The sequence below is a fragment of the Tiliqua scincoides genome, chromosome 8 (assembly GCF_035046505.1).
Source record: "Tiliqua scincoides isolate rTilSci1 chromosome 8, rTilSci1.hap2, whole genome shotgun sequence".
NCBI lineage: Eukaryota > Metazoa > Chordata > Lepidosauria > Squamata > Scincidae > Tiliqua > Tiliqua scincoides.
Window position 1 is genome coordinate 37,163,070 of NC_089828.1, and position 17,191 is coordinate 37,180,260.

General features: G+C 45.0%; 1 protein-coding gene across 6 annotated transcripts in view; it reads right to left on the reverse strand.

Moving 5' to 3' along the window:
• Positions 1–17,191, reverse strand: part of TLE2 (TLE family member 2, transcriptional corepressor) — a 72,365-nt gene that overhangs the window by 53,177 nt on the left and 1,997 nt on the right. The window contains exons 1-2 of one of the 6 annotated variants that reach the window (XM_066636646.1): positions 16,738–16,778; positions 605–641 (exon numbers count right to left, since the gene is read on the reverse strand). The exons of 1 other annotated variant lie outside the window; for it this stretch is intronic. The gene's annotated coding sequence lies outside the window, so the exon portion shown is untranslated. Of the gene's footprint in view, positions 1–604; positions 642–16,737; positions 17,052–17,191 lie in introns of those variants that run through there. 4 more of the 6 variants (XM_066636642.1, XM_066636641.1, XM_066636645.1 and 1 more) reach the window with 4 other exon arrangements.

Consider the following 17,191-nt stretch of genomic DNA (forward strand, 5'->3'; position numbering starts at 1 on the left):
GGCCCTCAGAACACTCTCCAGACACAATCACAGCACAGTACTGGTCAGTTCTGGTTGCGTGGGCCAGAGGTTTTCAGGGGACAAGAGGTTGACTGTGGGCCAGAAAGAGAATTGCTGTGGGCCACATCTGGCCCCCGGGTCGGGGTTTGAAGACCCCTGCCCTAGAGGTACAAATTACCCCCTTTACCCCTCCCTCTCATGGGGCCTGATGCCTAGTGGCTAACAGCATGAGAGTTCCCTGGTTCAAATCCCACCACTGCCACCAGAATTGGTCCTAGACTAAATGATGTTCCAGGAGAGGACTGTCTTCAATGCCTGTCCTCTATTTGTCCTACTTCTGAACAAGGATTTCTCATCCAGTGGTATGAGTACCACTGTTGTTACTTGAAGTGATGTCTGGCGGTACTCAAGGAACCTGCCCCTAAACCCAGCCTTCTCTGCCACAACTTTACTAGATGGCCTTATTTTATCTGCTACTAAAAACTTGCATCCCAGTTTTCTTAACAGATCTAAAGCAATTAACAGCATGTTAATAAAGCACTATTAAAAAATAAACACAAGAGTAACAGTAACAAAAAAAAACCAGCAAAAAAATACCACCTACTTGGAGTTTGCAGCCAATTTCAAATGCTAGCAAATACCTGCACAAAGAACAACCACAAAACCAACTTCAATAGCAGAACATTAGTTATGGCAACAGGAAATAGACATGCAACTGAACTCTAGGTACATTTACTCAGAAGTAAGCTCACTTGTGTTTAATGGTGTTACTTTTAAGTAAATGTACATAGGATTGCAAACTTAAGCAAATCCAAAAGCCCTTGGGAAGAGCCAAGTTTTCATTTGGCACCTGAATGAAAACTGAGTGAGAGCCTCAGCTGTTCCTTTCCCAGTATTTGGAATATGAGAATAATACAACTTGATACTTGGCATTTTTGTAGCACTTCAGAGTGCACTCAATGTGGTAATCTGCATAACACATCAGGTAGGGCAACATTATTACTCCCATTTTACAAGTGACAAGATGGGAGAACTGAGGCTGATAGCAATAGTGATTTACCAAAGTTTATGTCAGGAATTCAGAGATGACCCTGAGATTTGGACCAGATAATCCTTCCTAGCACATACTATTAGCCATGACACTTCCACAATTAGTCATTTACAAGTTTAGTTCAGTTATATCCCATCTTTCTGAATGTGGTATATCAGAGACGGAGCACAACAAACAGAAATAATAATAATAATAATAATAACTTTATTTTTTACCCCGCCTTTCTCCCCGAAGGGACTCAAGGCGGCTTACTCAAGAAACACAGTAGTACACAACTAAAAGTCATGTTTTAAAATGCAACATACAGCGGGCTAAAATGCTGATTTCAAGAGGCAAATAACTGATCGTTAACAAATATGTAAGGCACTTCACAGAGAGATGGAAAGATCTAGGTCCCAGGGAATTTTCCAGTCCAAAATTCATCACAGAGGGTAAACAGGGGAAGAATAGGGAACTCAGTTCAGTTCCGAATCCTTATGCTGCATTATTTTAGAATGGTATGAGGCTTGTGACAACGTCTAAAAGTTAGTGATTTTGTTTAGCATAAGAGCTAATTTGAGAGAGAGAGAGACCGACCAACCTTGGGAAGAATGGAGTCCAGAGAAAAAGTTGCCCTACTTCAGAGTCCATGAGCAGATACTCTCAGGTCAAAGACCATAAAGGGTGGTGTGATAGTATCAGAGTTGTAACAGACAATACATGTAGACAACAGCAAATAAGGATGTGCTCTGCTTACTAGAACCAACTTCCTTGTCCAGCACCTTTTATACTATTAGTATCAGTCACTGCACACAGTTCATTACAGCACCAGCTGGTGCCAGATAGGTACAGCAGCTTTGCAATATTCATTAGAGTTGCTCACAGCAGGTTTTGTAGGCTTTGTGGGGCAGGGATTCTGCTACACTGAACAATCCTTGTCACCCTCTTTTCTTTCACATATTCTCCTCTGTTTACACCTGCCATCATTTCCCTCCCCTGTTATCTTTCTTGCCATTGCACAGACTGTAAGGCCCTATGGCCAAGCACTAGTCCTCAGTCTTTGTAAAGCATCATATGGATGCTACTATAGAGGTGATAATAAATGCTTCTGTTATGTCACTGGACTAACAACCCTTCCGTTCCACCTTAAATTGTTTTTTCAAGCTTCTGGTACGGTAGGCCTCCTCTGATTGGCTGTAATAAGACAGACAGCTAGCCAATCACCCACCCGGGTGCCCACATGGGTCTATGCCGTCAAAGTTGGGAGGGGGGCTAATCAGGAGAGGAGGCTGGAGACTAATAGAGAAAGAAGGGCTGGGCACAGATTGTGCCGTGGGGTGTTCTGGAAATTGTAGTTTCTTTTCTCTTCCCTGTCCTAACTATGTTTAGAAAATACAGATTTTTTTTTCAAAGTACAGTACAGTAGTAATTTAGCAAACTTGGAGACAAACCTACTCAAACTAAGGGGGACAAACAACAAGGCACTCTTTTTTTCTGTCTTGTTTTATTCCCCTCAGTATTTGCATTTTTTGTAAATAAAAAATTGCAAACAGCAAACAGAAAAATTCTCAGCAAATAGCACTTGGTAGGATCCCAGATGCATGGCTTGATAGTTTTGTCAAACTACTCAATCCAATACCATATCAAACCAACACCACACTTTAGGACTGGAAAATGGCATGTCTACAGAGGTGGGACTAGCAGGTTCCTTCTGTTATTTACACGCCAAACCTACCACAGTTGTGATAATACAAATAAAAGAACATCACAGCAAATATCTGCCTGCTTACTTGCAAGTGTTTTCAGGGGGCGTTCCCAAATAGGTTGTATCACTGGGTTGTAGCCTTGGAGTGCCTTCCTTAGCAAGTGCTTAGCACTCTTAGTGCTTACTCAGAATCAAGTCTTGGTGTCTTTAGTGCAATATACTGCCTAGTAAATGCGACTGGAACTACAGCTGTACGAGTTCACTCTGAGGCAAAGCCAATGGAGTTCAAAGGATCATATTCCCAGGTAAGTATGCGTAGGACTGAATCCTAAGAAACCAAAACACACATATACAAACACCACTTATTATAAAGTGCCTGCCTCCCAGTCCCATGGATTTTTTTCTATTGGTAGTAAATCCCATAGGTTCAGTAAGTGTGTGCATACTCTAGGAATACAGGTACAGTACTCTAAAAATGCAAAAGGAGATCAATTCTATGCATGTCTACTCAGAAGCAAGCTCCACTGAGTTCAATACTATGTACTCCAGGTAAGCGAATACAGGTTTGCAGCTCAAAACAGAAGAGGAAGAGTTCTTTTGTTGTAAGAACAGAAGAGTTACTAAGCAGAAGAGGAAACAGAAGATGATAAGCTGCATCTGCAAAATGTTGTATTCTGTTCAAGCCCCAGGGAGCCACACTGCTTGGGGGATGTTCATTAGAATCTAAGATTCAGGCAGTGGATGGAAATCAGATGAATGTAGGTGGGGAAGAGCACATTGGATGCCTTGAAGATGCCTGCTGATATCCAATCTGTACATGTGCTTCCTGATTTCTTATGGGATCTTTCAGGGAATTTATGAAACTGCCTCCTACTGGATCAGACCATAGAGCCATCTAACCCAGTGTTCACAACTCTGACTGGCAAAAGGTCTCAGACAGAGAAGGGTCTTTTTAAAGTACACATTCTTTGATCTTGGTTGATTCCCCCCACTCCTTTTTCACTGTAGTCTGCATGTATATATACATTTTACATGCCTTCATATTCAAGGATGCAATAAATCACTATACAGGATGCAATAAATGCCAAGGTCATAGCACCAAGATTCTTTCAGGGAAGGGCTGTAGCTCAGTGATAAAGCACCTACTTTGCATGTAGAAGGTACCAGCTTCAGCCTCTAGCAGCATCTCTGGGTAGGTCTGGGAAAGACCTCTGCCTAACTCTTGGACAGCTGCTGCCAGTCAGTGTTAAACAGTCCTGAGCTAGAGGAGGCAGTTGTGACAGCCACTGGCTTACAGTGCTGTGCTAAGCATCCTTGTTCAGAAGTATGCCTCACTATGGAGCTTACTCTCAGGTAAGCATGCACAGGATTGCCACCCTAGATGGTTTTTTGAAAAGGGTTGGAGAAATACATGGAGGAGGAGAATGGGCCTTCCAACAGCCACAACAGATAAATGAATGCTCTGGGTTCACAGGCAGTCTACCTGTGAATAACAGGTGCAAGGAGGAGGAAGAGGGCTCCTTCCTTCATGCTCTGCTTATGGATTTTCTGAAGACATTAAGGAACTGGACTAGATGGCCTAATCCAGATTTTTTTTAAAATCTTATTAAACAAATGTCTCTGTTCCAAAAACAAGAAAAAGTTAAGCAGAAAACACGCAGCAAAAAACAAGACCCTAAGCTTAGATAAATAACAAAGACACAATGATTGCTGAATGCAAAAAAAAAAAAGTTATATTGCATTAAAATACTATCACATAAGACCCAGTTTTTCTTATAATCTTAGGAATGAATAAGTTGACATTCTAGCAAGGAAAGGCTAAGCAACAGTGGCAAACTACAGTTCCCACAAATCCTTGCGCAGCTGGGCGCTTTGTCACCTCCCCCCTTCTTTGGGCTGTCAATCAAAGTAACGTGGGTTCCCAGCCTTTCCTGCTCCTGACTGGTTGGTTGCTATAATTACAACCCATTGATCTCACCGAGGCAAGGTTTTCACGCTGGCCATCAATCAAGCATTAGGGAGGAAAGGAGGGAGGGGAGGCTCATCCCTCAAGCATTAAGAACAGGCAGGATTTCCATCAGAAGCCAAATCTCACCAGAGCTCACCACCAGCAAGGGCTTGCTTCCAAAAACCTGTTTTTCCCCCTCAACGCCAAAAGCAAGGGGAGACTTGCAAATAACCCAGAACAACAAAGAGCTGGAATCGGTGCCTCTGGATGCTTGCAGAGGGGACTGTGCATGGGGTGCAGCCTTCTGGGATTAAATCTGAAAGGGCAAGGGAGAGGGGATGAATTCCCAGCAGGTCACAACCTCCACCTTGGCACCTCTCATTTTCATACATTGCATTTTGTTTCAGTTTTCTAACTTCTTCCCTTGCCTTGTGGCTCTGTAGAGGCTTTGGGGCAGCTCATTTGCACAACCTGGGGGATGGAGAGGCTGTCCAGCAAACCTGCTGGTGTGTGGATCTCTACACCTCCTTTCACACTTCTAATGGCTTCACATCCAGCCATTACTTGACTGACATCCTGTATCCAGCCAAGCTTCTTGGGCCAGAACTGGTTGCAGTTCCAAGTTCCTAGTCCTTATGGGGAGTGGAAACAAAACAAAACACAAAAATGTTAAGAGAGGGTGGTGGGAGCCTGGCCTACTTTTGTGTGTGCTGTGTGTGTACATGCATACATGTTTGTCAGCCATTTTAAGGTTTTTCATCACTCTCCACTGCTGCACCCTCTCCATTGTCTACTGCCTGGTGGTCAGTAATGCACTGAAATGTCAGTAAGCCTTGAAATGAGAAGCAAAATAAGAAAAGAAAAAAAGGAGCATTACAAAATAATCATTTCATTCACACTTGAGCAATTGCACACACACTCTCTCCCTTCCTCTCTCAGGACTCCTGCCTCTTTTTCAACTGAATGACAGGCAGGAGTGCAAAAGTGAGTTTGGTTAGCAACAGAGGGGGGTAAAGGGGGTAATCTGTACCTGGGCCCAGGGTCAGAAAGGGGGCTCAGGTAGCAAAGGAGGGAGCCCAGAAAGTTCTTGGGATCTTATGTTTTCCAATGTCACCCAAACTCACTGCCTACACATGAGGCTGGGGGCACAACCACAGGCATGAAGTGGCAACTGTTGCAGCAAGCCATACACAATGAGCCCAGGAATACATCCATGACTCTCCCTAACACAGTGTCAAAATTGGGAGGAAACTGACCTGCTACAGTAGCTTTTTGGCTTGTGGATCCCATAACCACAGAGGAGTGTATAGATTCAGGATACAGTTATGGGGCTACAGCTGCGGCAGAAGTTCAATTTGGTGCACACAACACACTGTCCATTCTAGTGCAAGCCTAACTATGATGATGCTAATTTTCTGCAATGGATTTTCTATATTTTAAATATTTTAGAGAGACTTAGGAGTTTGTTTGGATTTCCATATTACTTTATCTAGCTGCCAAAGCCGAATGGTTGGGTAGACCAGGGCTCTGCAGCAAGAAGCCTGATAGACCTGGGCTCCAAAGACTATTCTGGCTGTCAGCACCCTCCCCTGCCCTATTTTGCCCCCTGTTCTGCCTGCTGCTATTGCCCCCTCCCTTCGGGAAAGGGCCCAAATGAAACTTTGTACCCCCTGATAAAATTCCTCTCAGAGGCCCTGCATCAGAGCATCTTGCTAAGATGTGGAGAGAGCTGGGTTCAAATTTGCTCTCAACCAGGAAGTTCACTGGGTGACCTTGGGCCAATCATATCCCCTCAGCCTAACCTACCTTAGGATAAGAATGTGGCAGTGGGGGGGGGGGAAGAGAACCATGGTTCATTTAGTCCAATCTTGTCTTTCCCGACTGGTAGAGGCTCTCCAGGGTCTCAGAGGTCTTTGTCAGCTCTCCCTGAAGAAGCCAGGGATTGAGCCTGGGGCCATCTCCATACAAAACAGCCCTCCCATCTTGTGCTTCCTGATTCTTATAGTTGGAGGTGTTGAGTCAGTTTACACATTGCACAGAGTGAGGTGGGAAGCAGAGTGAGGTGGAGATAGCAGACTTTGGGACTGTTTTTCCTCACACTGTAGGGGTACAGTCATATTTTTGAATCCTCCCTTACAAAGACCACCCTGATGGTAGCAAATGAGCACACTGGAGGAAAGATATCACTCAGACCTTGCCCTGCTTTTCTGGTTTACTATATGGAGAATGGGGGTTTTGTTCTTCATGGCGGGGATTCAAAAAATTGCCTCCCATCCATACAGTCAGTTCTTGTTATCCACTAGGCCCTAGGGATGAGGTTCCTGGAAAATCTAGTGCAGTAGTTCCCAAACTTTTTTGACTGCCAGCTCCCTTGACCTACTGGGCTATTGGCTGCGGCTCCTCATTAGCAGTCCAATCCTGAACAGTGTGCACCGGCTTACCATAAGGCATGTTTGCGAGCCTTACCGCCAGGCCAGCGCCCATGCTAGCTCAGCGCTGGGCTAGCACCGGGCAGGCGCCTAGCCTCCACCACTCACTCTGCAGTCGCATGGACTGCCAAACAGCAGCACGGTAAGCTGGGGTGGGGAGGGGGCAGGGAGGAGGCATTCCGGGGAGGCGGGCAGAGAGCAGAGAGAGTGCGGGAAGGAGGCGTGGCAGGGTGGCGGTGACAGGGCGGGCAGGAGGTGTGCTGGGGAGGCGTGTCCGGTGGAGCTCCACTCCACCAGTTCCCGTCCATTCGTGTGGGGCTCAGCACGCTAAACAAACGCCTTTATGGTAACTTGAGTAGCCCCATTGCGGGTCTACTTTCTTTACCCGGGAGAAGGTGACGCCCATGGTAGCCCGTGGCGCGCGGGATCCAGCTGCAGCCGTTTGTGGTGGTGCCAAAGCTGCGTGTCATGGGAGCTCAGGATTGGGCTGTGGGGCTACAATTGTATAGGATGGCCGGTTTTTCTACAAGGATTCCGTGGCTCCTCAGTTGGTTTCCACAGCTCACAGTTTGGGAACCACTGGATACTGAATTAGCAGATACTGAATAATTGAGCTTATGAGGAAAATGGGATTAGGTTCCAAGGGACCCTCTTCAACATACATTCTATGAACTTCATGAACCTGAATTTTAACTCTGAGTCTATGGGACTGGGTGATATTCAGGGCTCATGAACATCTCCAACATCTGACGCTTCCTTCTCTGTGCTGGATAGCCCTGAATATTGAAGGTGACATGTTCTCTGTTCTAGCTATCCCTTGACTTGTTGAAGGTTGCTGGCCCAACAAGGCCTCAGAGTTCAGCAGTGGGGAAGGGGTTGCTTCACCCTTCCTCCTCATCCACCTGTCTCTTGGTTTCCACCCTGGGCTTGCCCAAGCCCCAGGGCAACCCTCAGGTAGCCTACCAGAGACCTCTCATCAATCATTACCAGGGTTGTGAAGTTTCAGCTGGAGTCCCCAGTATAGTGCCCAAGATGGTAGCGCAAGACTGGAAGCGGACACAAATGCATCTGATGATTATCTACAGGCCAATAACAATGCCCATTTGATGCAGCAAATCCAGACAACTCTCTAAAAATTAAGGAGTATAATTGACTGGACACAATTATGACACACCCTCCCCCATCAGCCATATACTGTATAGGCATCTCTTTCTCTCCCCCCCCCCTTCATGGCTCCAGTGCTGCCTTCTATTCATGAGATGGCTACTATCTCTTCTCTTCCTCCTTCTGCAATCTCTTGCACCCTGCCTGCCTGCTCCTAGCTGTAACAAGCCCAGTCCACTGTATCCACAGGTAATGAGAACAGAGTCACAGATAATGACAGGTAGGTGGCAATTCTGCCCCTTGCAGATAAGCAAATCTGCAGATAGCAAATTCACATATAAAGAGAACTGACTGTACTTTCCAGTCTGTAGTGGAACAGTCTAGAACAGGGGTATCCAAAGTTTTTGGCAGGAGGCCATATCATCTCTCTGACAGTGTGTCCGGGGCCAGGGAAAAAAAGAATTAATTTACATTCAAAAATTGAATAAATTTACATAAGTTTACATAAATGAATATATTAAAGATGAACTTATATGAATGAATGAAGGTCTTGCAATAGCTCAAGGTCTATAAAAGGCCTGGCACAAAGCAAGGCCAGCTTTTCCTTCACTGCCACTGTGTTTTGCCAAATCCCAAGCCACTGGGCCTTGTAAACCAGTCCAATCAATCAGAGTTGCCAATAAGCCAAGTCACTGTCCAAAGTCAGGTTCCAGGTAGGTCAGTCCAATCCATCAGGGTATCCAAATCAGAGTCCAAAGTCCAGTCACAATCCAATTCCATAAACCCAGCCAGTCTCCTCTCCAACCTGCACTCCTTCAAAACCCACACTCCTTTCTATCTCAGGTGCTCCTTATATCCTGAGGGATCTCCTTTAGCCTCTAGTGGCTGCAGCTGTGCAGCACACCTCCAGCTACCACCTGGGCCTTAATCCTGCATTCACTTAGAGCAAGGGGCACTGTGGACACCACACCCTATCTCCTTGGTAATATCTTCCGAAATTCCAATACACACTGCTGCGTCACAGACGTGAAACAGCAAGCAGTGGAGGGAGCCCTCATCCCACAGCTCACGCTAGAGGTCAAACAGTTGCCCTCACGCTGAAAGCAGTTGTGTCAGGCCAGTGCGGGCTCCAACAAATCTCTGGAGGGCCAGAGGCTCATTGGATACTGGGGGCTCTCTGAGGGCCGCATTGGGAGTCCTCGAGGGCTGCAAGTGGCCCCAGGGCCGGGGTTTGGGCACCCCTGGTCTAGAATTCTATAACTCCATGTGTCATCTTACTCTGTGTAAAGTGTAGGCTGGGTTGCTCTGTGAGCAAAACACGTGTTCGTTACCAGTCAGCTATATCAACCCTTCCCTACAGATCCTGTCTCAGTGACAAGGCAGGTAGTGGACAAGGAAGAGGTTAAAGGTGACAAGGGGCAAAAGACAACTGCCATGGGTTCATCCTCAACTTCTTGTCTTCATTTATTGCTTCCTCTGGGCTTAATTATTGATTATAAGCCCCCCTGGGGGGCAGAAATCTATTATGTTGTACACCACTTTGTAAAGTACCATGCAGGATTTTGTTTGTGTATGAGAGAGAGTAGATGACAGGGGCTCCATGGCAGAAGGGTTAGCTTGCAGTTTTTGAGCTCCAGGACCTATTGGAAACAGAGCACCCACTTTAAGCCTAACAGTGAAATTAAGCAGATAAAGTGAAATATTGATATGCAGTTTACCAGAAGTGTTGGGAGAACCACTGTACACTATCAATTAAAAAAATATTATCAAGTAGGTTATTTTGCAAATGTCTTCATTTTTCCTTCTATCCTGGAAGAAAGTTCTGCTCCTGCAGTTGCTTGGAAGGGAACTTTTGCATGCTCAGAAACTATTATAGCATATCTTTTTGTTTAAACAAAAGGAGGAATGGTCAGAGAACGGAAGGAATGTTTCTAAATAGGTGTGGTTAAAGATGGGTAAGGTTCAGAGAACAAGAAACCTGCAGTGGGTTTTTAAAAAAATCTTCCTAGTATCATCAGAGAGTGAGTTTTCCCTATTGTCCTGGAAAAAAGGGAGTGGAGGAAGGGTTAGAGATACCCCTCCCCTCTGAAATATTGTGGGAGCCAGTTGTACCTGATCCACGCTCCCTGGCAGCTGCACACACTAAATATTTCATGCATCACATTTCATCCTAATCTTTTATTGATCATGTTATTTACTTTTGCCAAATTGTGGCAGCTCTGATCAGCAGTGGAGGTGGAAAACGCAAGGCTGACCCCTGTGGGCTCCCTCCTCCAACTGTCCCTTCCAAATCAAGAGATATCAGAGCTCAAACTTGACCTGGAGGTCACACCCTTGAACCGGGGAGTTCTTTTTCCTCATCTCTCCTTGTCTCGGGTTTACAGAAGTGCTAAACAAATATGCTCAGAGGCACTCTTGTTATCACTAGCATACTCTATAGGAGCCATTTGCTTCTAGGGGAGAAAGGAGGGGAGAAACCCCCTGCTCTCACGCAATAGGCACCCACTTCATGATGCTTCATTTATTTTATTTTAAAATATTTGTATCCAACTTTTCCCACAGATTGCAACACAGAGGGGAACAAAAGCATAAATAACAATCAACAAAAAACCACAATGATCCACATACTCTCAAACAATAGAGGATAGCATCAAAAAACTTCAAAAGAGACCAGTCTTCAATAGCAGCTTTACCTTCATTATTTAAAACATTCTGTTCCACCTTTCTGTCTGCAAGTGGCCCAACTCAGGCAGCAGGGCTGGATTAACCCAGTAGCAAAAGTAGCATGTGCTTTGGGCACATGTGGCACATGTGCACGTTTCTGAGGGCCCTACACTAAATGCTGGCAAGCTGACTCTGGTGAAATTGGCCATCTCATAATTTGGCAGCCTGATGTCACTAGTGTACCTGATGGAGGGACAGAGGGGCCAGTGCCCCTGGGCAGTATACGTGGGGGGGGGAGCATTGCCATTCTGTGCACCAAGTGCACTTGGAGCCACCACCCACATCTTTCACTTTTTTCACTTTGAAAAAGAAGTGAAAGACGTGAGTAGCTGCCCTGAGAGGCATGCAACTGCTCCAAGTATCTGCAAGTGAGGAAGCCACTCCAAGCCTATGGGTACTGCTCTGAGCAGCCACCTGCTTCTTTTGCTTTGGAAAAAAAAGCAGGGGGGGTGCACTCTGAGCAATGCACACCTGCTCTGAGCGTACTAGAAAGTAATTGCAGTGATGCCATCACACCACTACAATTACTTCCAGGTCAGGCGGGGGGGGGGGCATTTTTAAGCATGGCCCTGGGGCAGCAAAAGAGCCAGGTATGCTGCTGAACCCCGTTTTCATGTCAGGGGAGTTGCACGCTGCATGGTATACAATCATTACAGACATCATTAATAACAGGATACAAATAAATAATTTCATTCAAATTTTATGGTGAGCACAATCCTATTGTACCTCCACGCCAGGGGAGCAGATGCTCCACTGACACTTGCTGTTGCTAACACGCAGGGAAGCACATTGCTACAGTGGAAGAGTTCAAGGCACTGGTGGAAAGGCCTGTGCCGGCCTGCCAGCACTCTCAAAAGACCACCTTGCACTGGAACAGGTAAGCTATGCATAGGCTGGTGGAGGGTGGGAAGAGGATGGGATGGAGACAGGGAGGGGGTGCAATGGGGCATGGGGAGGACTCCTTTGTAACATATACTATAGGCCCCACACTAGCTTAATCCAGCCCTGCTGGGCAGCAAATAATATAATTTAAAACCATCCATTGGTCAGTTTAAACAAAAATCCAAAACAGAAACTGGAAGGCAATAAACAGGTACTAAACAAGTCAACCAAACCAAAGGGAAAGAGGGAAAAACAACCATCAATCCCTTGGAAAAGACAGAAACATCACAGGCATCAATACAATGTCACATGCAGCAGGTGAGTCTTCACCATCCACTTAAACACAATCAGTGACCAGGTCAGCTGGGCATCCCTGGGGAGTCCCACAGTCTCAGTGCCACAATGGAGAAGATCTCTCGCATCACTGTCAGCAGTGATGGGACATGAAGCAGGGTCCCCAATGATGGACTCAATGCATGGGCAGGTGCATTTCACATAATGTGAAACATCGGAAGGAGAGCCAAGCAGGCCTCCAAAAGTAGGGAATTAATGGTTGTTGGGGCCAACATAAAACAGTCTGCAGATATGTACCCCACATCAGATGGTCATGGCACCTGGAGCAGGGCTCTAGATCAGCGATTTTCAACCTTTTCCATCTCACAGAACACTAACAAATGCTAACATTGTCAAGGCACACTATCATTTTTTGACAATTGACAAGGCACACCACACTGCTGGTGGGGGGCTCACATGCCCCAATACTAATAAATGACTTCCCCCCCCCAAACTCCTGTGGCACACCTGAGGACCATTTGCAACACACCAATGTCCCAGTGTTTCAACAGTGGTTGAAAATCACTGCCCTAGATATAAATTGGATCACGAGGGAAGGCACATATGAGCACAGTCCCCTTAATGATATACACCCACTCATGCCTAAAACACTATAAAAAATGCAATCATGATGTGATCATCATACGTATGATTCCATCAACATTCATACATATGAATATAACATGATACTTATCATACGTATGATTCCATCAACATTCATACGTATGAATATAACATGATACTTATCATACATATGATTGCATCAACATTCTTTCTGTATGCCATTTTGCTAGTGCCCAGCTGTGTGTTTATGCTTCTGTAAAACTCCACATCAAGAATCTTCACAGCCATACATACAATCACATCAAGCCACAAACAGTGGCTTTTAACACTGTTTTAGCAGTGCATATATATGTATTATGAAGAGGAAAAGACAAAAATTAACTGAAACCTGTAGCAAACTGTGCACACTGCAATTCATGTAAGGGCGGTTCGGCAGTGGAACAGATTGCTGAGAGAGGTGGTGGACTCTCCCTCACTAGAGATATTCAAGCAGAGGTTCGATAAGCACCTGTTGGAGATGCTTTAAGAGGATTTCCTGCCTAAGGCAGGGGGTTGATGACCTATTAGATCCCTTCCAACTCTATGATTCTATGTTAGAAATTCTTTTAGTTCAGAAGTTCTGGAGTTCAGAAGAAGCAGACTATAGTAAAACAACAAATGAACAGAACTGGGGAGATCCACTCTTCCCTATGCAGAAATTGCTACAATGCTGACAGTTCTGAATATTGTCTCTTTGGTCTCTTCCAGCAATAAACAGTAATCCCATAGAGACAGTCACTTCTGACTCACGTCAGATTATTGCCATGTGTGCAGTTGTATCATCAGTTGTTTGCCTCTTTACCTGGCAAAGAAACCAGATGGATCTGACTCAGACAGTAGCAGCATTTTGCCAGCTGAGGGAGTAAGAATGTGTTCTATGAGGTATCTAGAATTAACGTGTGAAAAGTGGCTAATTCCAGATTCTACCAAATTCCTGCCTGGCTGCACCAGTCATATATGCCCACATTTTCCCCTGGTTCAGACAGATTCTTCCAGGCCTGCCTAGGGCTGCCAACTTTTCAACAGACCCCTATAACTGTGCCATTAACAGCTACTTTGGTCTAAAAGAATTAGTACATGAAGCTTTTCATAGCATGGAGAAACTTTTAATCAGCACCTGCTAATTGGTTGCTGATTAAGTCATCCATTAAAAAGCACAGCTGCAGAGACCCATCAAAATGTTGACTATCCTCACTCTGCCAGCTTCTGGCACAGGACCAGTATTTTTGAAACAATAAGTTGGCAGCTGAGAATCCACTGAAATCTTTTGCTTCCACAGCTACAAGGGGAGGGTGAGAACATTTGCAACTCAAGTTAGAAAATCTTATTTTAAAACCTACATTTTAAATGTAATGTTAATTTTTTGATGACTTTTTAAAAATCTGTGTTCTCGCAGAGGAGCCTAGAGCAACACACTGGTTCTCCCCTCCAACCCTGTGAGGTAGGCTAGGCTAAGAAATAGGATAGAAACTGGCCCAAGGTTGCTCAGTTTGTTTCATAACTGAGGATTTTTGAACCTGGGTCTAAGACCTCTCCTAGTCCAACCACTACATCACTCTAGTATTTTCCCCACCCACGGGACATTTGTGCATTTATGGGGCTCACTTTCTGCAGCTCTGCCCCACATCTGGCAGAGTCTATCTTCAATCTATCCTCTCCAGCTCTTGGTTTTCACTTATGGACTCTTGAGTGGCATTTAATTATTGATGTCTCTTCTGTTATCCCCCCCCCCCCCCCAACCCCGTTGAACCTCTTGCATTAGTGATGTTCTGGGAGAGAAACTGAGCTCACTCCATCCTTACAAAGCATTCTTGCTTCACCTTCAACGGAAACAGTTCACTGTGGCAAACGAATAAAAACACCACTGAGGGAAAGAGAGGAGGCAGCAGGGAGCAAGATTTGGCTGGCTTATTAGCTTACAAAAAGGGGAAGGAGATGCTTAAAAGGCCACTGAACTCATCTCCCTGACTGCAGGGAAGACTACTCAGGGCTGTGCAGTGGTCTCTTACATTGTAAGTGCCTTTTGGCAGGGACCTTGCACTAGTAACTATACATTAGAAATAATGCCACATCAACATTCCAATCCAAGTTGTGTACCAAGAAAAGCAGTGACCTGCACAAATAATGGAAATCTGTAGCTGGCCTTTCACTTTGCATAATTTATTCTGCATTTTAAAACTACATCATTTTTTTCAGGTTTTGTCTGTTGTGAGGAGTGAGGAGATGTGCTCTCTTTTGACCATTGGATATCCATCTACCTCCCTGGCTTCTTGAGAAAAGACAGTCCTAACTCACATATGTTCAAGTGTGTGTTAACAGACACAAGGGTTAGAAACTTGCTTTAAAAGAAAAATACATTAAAAGACCTGAAAGCAAAGATTCCCAGAAGCTGAGTTTCCCAGACTTCTGCATTCAATACCATGCATTCTGTGGCTTCTCTGTATACATAGCATATAAGAGCCTATGTGATGCACTGCTTTCAAAGCTGGGCTAGGACAATCTTCCATCTGGGTTCAAATCCTCACTCTGCCATGAAGCGGCTTTTACTGAGTCTACTCATTAATCCATATAGCTCAGTGGAAGCACTCTCCAAAGCTGACTAACAGGAATCTTTCTCAGCCCTCCCTGGGACTGAAACTAGAACCTTCTGCATGCAAAGCCCTGCTTCTGAGCTGTGATTCAATGGAAGAACATCTCCTTTGCATGGAGAAGGTCCCAGATTCAATCCTTGGCATTGCCAGGTAGGGTTAGAAAGGGCCCCCGAGGTTGAAATCTGGGACTGCCAGCACCAGTCAGTGAAAAGACAACTTCCTATGTACTGCCTAACCTACCTCACAGGGTTGTTGTAACAATACAGTGGGAGAGGGTAGACTCTTGTATGCTACATTGAGCTCCTTAAGTGAAGAAGGAAAGATATAACTGTGCCCGTAATAATATGCACAATGGCTGAACAGTCACCATCCTCCTTTCCAGCAGATTAATCTGTGGCCACATTTTTGGACCGTGTTCTCAAAATGCTGTCAAGGGAGACAACCAGCAGCATAGTGGTAAGTTTTAAAGTGCAGAAACTCATCATGACATACCCCATTAAGACTACTAAAAAGAAATTCAACTTTAAATTTCTTGATTATGGTGCTTTCTTCTCGCTCCCCTCCATTTTTCCTATTTTGAAATTTACTGTACTTAATAGTATTTACCGTACATAAATTTAAAGATCAGCACAATTCATTCTAAACTCTTGATGGGTTGCAATAGTACAAATACAAAAGTATAAAACTGAATTAAAAAGAGATTTACAAAATCCAGGATAAATATAAAAGATGCATCAGAATGCTACCCACTGCATCTTTACTCACTGTGTTTAATTACTCTCTGGTAAATTAGTAAAGGATTGTGGCCTTAATGTAACATGAGCTCCAGACTCTGTCTCAGGCAGCCCTTGAGAAAAGTGATGGGCCTTAGACATTAACATATGCCCCTAGGCAAGTTTCTCAGTTTGCCTCCTGCTAAGAACATCAGGCTTTTCATCATCCTTTGAAATAAGTTTCAAAGGCAGCTCTTGAGCTCTCCTGCTGCTAATGTCATCTCTCCTGCTGTGGGAGAATCCTAGAGATCTGCTCCCACTCTACGGATAACCTTGGAGGCACAGCAACATGTGTTTATTAAGGAGCAGGAGGTGCTGGGCCCCAAGCCTGTATGAGAACCTTGCCACCAGATCTACTTCTTCATGTTAGGTGTGTATAACAAGGAAATTAAACAGATCCTGGCCCTAGCCTCCCAAACCAGTTCAGAGAGGTATTCCAAAGAAATGGAACAGAACTCTAAAATTTCTGTTGCCTGGAATCTAAAAGAAACCCCTAAACACAAAAAAGTCATAACTAGTTCAAAATAAGTTATTTAAACAAGCAGACACTCGACTTGTAATTGTAGGATTAAGTTTTCATTTTTCCTGTTTGTCTTTTAATGCTGTTGCATGTACCTTGTTAGTAATCGGAGAAATTTGGACTTATCTGTGAATCCCCCTTCTTGGTGGTCTCCATGGCAGGGTCAGTCCTTGTCATCTGGGAAGCTCCTCCCTCTCAGGCAGGCAGGTAGGTCAGGTTACTAAGGTTGCAGTCCTACCCTGTGCTGGAACAGGTAAGTCAAGAGGCTTGCACTATATCTAGCATGGGATGGGGGCCCAAAGTGGCTCAGCTAGAGCAAGGGGAAACTTTTCCCCTTATTTCCGGGTAAGGTGTCCTTGCCCCAATGGGTCTCCTCAGACTTGCGCCATCTCCTAAGTAGAAGCAAGCTCCTGCACCCCTTGACAGTGACGCAATTCTGGCGAATGCATCACTGCCTTCCCCTTCAGAACTTACAGCAGGGTTCAAATTCCCTGAGAGTTTGAGAATCGATGCCTTACAGGCAAACAAAGTAGTCACTGCTAAAGGCTC